The sequence below is a fragment of the Echinops telfairi genome, unplaced genomic scaffold, assembly GCF_000313985.2.
Source record: "Echinops telfairi isolate 266 unplaced genomic scaffold, ASM31398v2 ScPeMD7_443;HRSCAF=831, whole genome shotgun sequence".
In the NCBI taxonomy this organism is placed as follows: domain Eukaryota; kingdom Metazoa; phylum Chordata; class Mammalia; order Afrosoricida; family Tenrecidae; genus Echinops; species Echinops telfairi.
The window spans coordinates 81,751,662-81,756,150 of record NW_022104341.1 but is presented as its reverse complement, the minus strand read 5'-3'; positions in this window follow the sequence as shown (position 1 = coordinate 81,756,150).

Sequence of the window (4,489 nt, the reverse complement as noted above, 5' to 3'; positions counted from 1 at the left end):
GCCGTGCTGTAGGTGATGGGGGGTGGGGGGTGGGCAGCCTTCACACAGACTGGGTGGGGCTGGAACAGACCTCCCCCCTTTCTATCTTGGGCATTTGTACTATTTTAGATCCAAATCCAACCCCCAATCCCCAGGAGTCTACTGTTGAGCTCAAAGGGTGCCAGCATTCCTTTCTAGGATTCTGTATTGTGCCTGGTATCACTGGGTTCTAGAATTCTGGGAGTGCATGCAGAAGGAAGGGTAATGTCCACAGAGTGTGGGGTTTTATGATTCTGTTCTATAATGTGTCATGATCCGGAGCTTGGTGTCCTGACCCCACAGCCAGCATTCTTACCTTACCAGCCTAGCACAGATCCTGAATATGTGTTGGCTGAATGGCTCAACCACAGCCGGCCCCCCTCCTCAGAGGCCCTGCAGGGAGGTGTGCTCCTGTGGTTAGCATCACACTGTTCAAATGTAAACAGCACAGGAGGGCAGAGTGTGTTTTCACTGTGTGTCTAAGAAGGTAAACTCACCTTACTCCCCATTTGGCTCAGCACACTCAAGTAAATTCCTGCCCAGGGGCTGAGCTCCAGTGCTAATTGCCACGGAAAGATTCCTATCCGTTTCTGGGAGCCAGAGGTGAGTCTGTAAGAAATACAACTCCCAGCAAAGAAAGGGCTGAATTTGAAGGCAGGTTCATTCCTGAAGCTGCCCCCATCCTGGTTAGTTGGGATTTGGGGAGGGCCGGAGTGAGGAGTTAAGGTGGTCCAGCTGTTGCAACTTAACTTGTACCACCATTTCCAGCTGCTGGACTGTGGCCCTCTGTTTCCAGCTGTTGGTTGGTCCTGCTGTGTTCTGGCTAGCTCTGTTGTGGGCTGTCCTTGGTGCTATTCACTACGGCAGCAGAACCGAGAGCCAGAGCACAAGACAAGGTGGTGGGCTTCTCGCTGAGTACCCTGGGGGAGGAGGCTTACTTGGGGAGCGGGGTGATTACAGTCACTTAATTGACTGAGACTGATGGCAGAGTGGCATGCCCTTTGGACATTTTGGGCAGCACTAAAAGAGTTCTGTAACCTTAACCAACCAGGACAGTGGCCAAGGGGCCGTGTGGCTGAGAAACTCAGGACTAGAGAGAAGATTTGCCTGCAGACATGACTGTGAAGAGGCTGTCCTGGCCAAATAACTGTGGCCTAAGTATTTCTGATCCTGAATTGCAACCTGATAACTTCCCTAATAAAACCCATAGTGATGAATATGATCTATGTGTTCTGTGTGGCTACTGCAATGAATTTTTTTAACAGAAAGCAGTAGAAAGTTGTTGGAAGGACAACTAGAGTCAGGAAGGTTGGAGGGTGACGGCATGGCCGACCTCAGCCTCCTTAGGGATCAGCCTTGGGCTGATGTGGGGTTTGAGCCTTCCTCCCCCTTGTGAAGTTAGAGAAGAGCAGACATTGTCCCTCTCCCCTGCTGTGCCATGTATGTTTTTACAGTTCTCCTCTGTTCAGGGTTCATGGTACGATTGTAATTTCCGGACACTTTGTGATGGAGTGGAACCACGTGACTGTTTCTGGTCTCTGATTGGTGACGTGTCTCACTTCCAGGTTGGAAAGTTTAACTGCTGCAGTAGGATTCTCCACAATGAGCAATAGTTATCCCAAGTCCTCCGACCTTTCTCACTTCATTAAAGCGCCGCCCTTGATCCCACTGCCTGAGTAGAAGGGAAAGCCATGGCTCCGGAACTTGAGTTCTTAGACCTGGACAGACCTGGGCTGTAAGCTGCTGAGCTAGTCCAGGTCATCTTAGCCAATCCTCCCATCTCCAGGTGGAGGAAGTGAATGCTATAGGTGGGGACAACTGAGGCTTGGTGTGGGGAAGGTCCTAGAGGGAGTCTCTGGCTGACTGAGACCAGATTTAGGCCTTCTCTCATCCATCCATGACCCTGACCCACTGCCATTCTGCTGCTGATGTTCCCGAGCCATGCTTGGCCTCACTGCATGGCTCACAGTCAGGAAAGGTGGGTGTCAGCGTTTTGTATTCTCTCACCATACTTAATCAATCTGTATGCTGAGCAAACTATCAGAGGCCTGAACTGTAGGAAGAACAATCTATTATCAGGATTCAGAGAGGCTTATTAATAACCTGCGACATGCAGATGACACCACCTTGCTTGCTGAAAGTGAGGAGGACTTGAAGCACTTGCTGATGAAGATCAAGGACTCCCTGTCTTCCGTATGGATACCACTCAATGTAACCCAAACCCAAGCATCTTCACAATTGGACCAATCGGTACATAATAAAGGGAGCAAAGATCGAATTTGCCAAGGATTTCATCTTGCTTGTATCCACAGTCAATGCTCGGGAAATCAAACGACACGTTGCATTGGGTAAATCCGCTGCACAAGACCGCTTTAGCATGTTGAAAAGCAGGGAGGTTCGTGTGAGGACTAAGGCACTCCTGCCCCAGCCATGGAATTTTCCTTCACCTCATATGCATGTGAAAGTTGGGCATTGAATAAGGAAGATGTGCTTGAGTTGTGGAGCTGACGAAGAATATTGAAAGTACCGTGGACTGCCAAAGGACAAACAAGTCTGTCTTAGAAGAAGTACGGCCAACTGGTACAGATAGGAACTGAAAATACAGGGAATCCAGGATGGATGAGCCCTATAGGACCAGTGGTGTGAGTGGCGAAACAGGGAGGGTAAAGGGAGAATGGGTAGGGAAGAGGGAACCGATTACATGGAACTGTGTGTGACCTCCTCCCTGGGGGACAGACAACCAAAAAGTGGATGAAGGGAGACGTCGGACAGGGCAAGATATGACAAAATACCCATTTATAAACTATCAAGGGCTCATGCGGGAGGGGGGAGTGGGGAGGGAGGGGAAAAATGAGGACCTAATGTCGGGGGTTTAAATGGAGAGAAAATGTTTTGAGAAACGATGTACAAATGCGCTTTACACAATTGATGTGTGTATGGATTGGGATAACAGTTGTATGAGCCCCTAATAAAATGTTAAAAAAAAAAAAAAAGAAGAAGAAGAAGAAGTACGGCCAGAGTGCTCCTTGGATGGCAAGACCTCGTCTTACATACTCTAGACATGTTGTCAGGAGAGACAAGTCTCAGGAGAAGGACACCATGCTTGAGAAAGCAGAAGGGCAGTAAAAATGAGGAAGGCCCTCAAGGAGGTACAGCCCGCAACGGCTGCAGCAATGGGCTCAAGCATAGGAACCATTGTGAGGGTGGTGCGGGACAGGGCACCTTCTGTTGTGCACAGGGTCGCTATGGGTCAGAGCCAGCTCGACAGGACCTAGCAACAGCAGAGAAGCTGGGGCATATGAAGAAGAGTGTGGCATCAGGATTGGAGGAAGGCTGATTAACAACTTAGGAAAGCAGATGACACCACCTTGCTTACTGAAAGTGAGGAGGACTTGAAGCACTTGCTGAGGAAGATCAAGGATCCTAGCCTTCACTATGGGTTACAACTCAATGTAAAGAAGACCCAAATCCTCACAACGGGACCAACAGGTAACAGCATGATACATGGAGAAAATATTGAATATGTCAAGGACTTCCTCTTGTTTGGACCCAAAATCAATGCTTATGGAAGCAGCAGTCAACAAATCAAACTATAGGCTGCATTGGATACATCTGCAGCACGAGACCCCTTTAGCAGGGTGCAAAGCAGGCAGGTTACTTTGAAGGCTAAAGTGCATCTGACCCAAACCATGGTCTTTTCCATGGCCTCAGATGCATGGGAAATTGGGGCACTGACTAAAGAAGCCCATAGAAGAAACTCTGCTTTTGAATTGTGGTGCTGGAGAAGAATACTGTAAGGACCACCTACTCTGCATTGGGAGGAGTGAGGTCAGAAGGTTCCTTAGTGGCAAGAATGGCAAGACTTCATCTTACATACTTCGGACATGCTGTCAGGAGAGATCGGTGCCTGGAGAAGGACATCGTGCTTGCTAAAGTCGAGGGGCAGGGGAAGAGAGGACGGCCCTCTGGGAGCTGGATGGACACAGCGGCTGCAACAATGGGCTCAGGCACAAGAACAATTGTGGGGATGGCACAGGGCCAGACGGTGTTTCATTCGGTTGTGTGTAAGGAGGTGACGCAACGCCACCTAACGACAGGAACAATAACAACCACCGCTTGGGTGTCGGCCAGTCTTCTCACAGGGCCCGGCAAAGAAACGGAGGCTCCGAGAGATGAAGGGACTTGCCCCTGCTTACTCAGCGGTAGCAGGTAAAGCAGGAATTAGACCCCAGTTCTGTCAGATCGAAAAGCCCATGCCGTTTCTCTTACACCAGAAGTTCTGCTTACTGGATGGCATCTACAGCCATTCAAAGCACATGACTGTACATCTTTATGGGAACAGACAGCCTTGTCTTTCTCCCAAGGAGCAGCTGGTGAGTTGGAATTGCCAATGTTTAGGTTGGCAGTCTAACGCTTACCATAGTGTCACCAGGATAGTGCCACCAGGGCTCTTTGCGAGGTATATATAGAG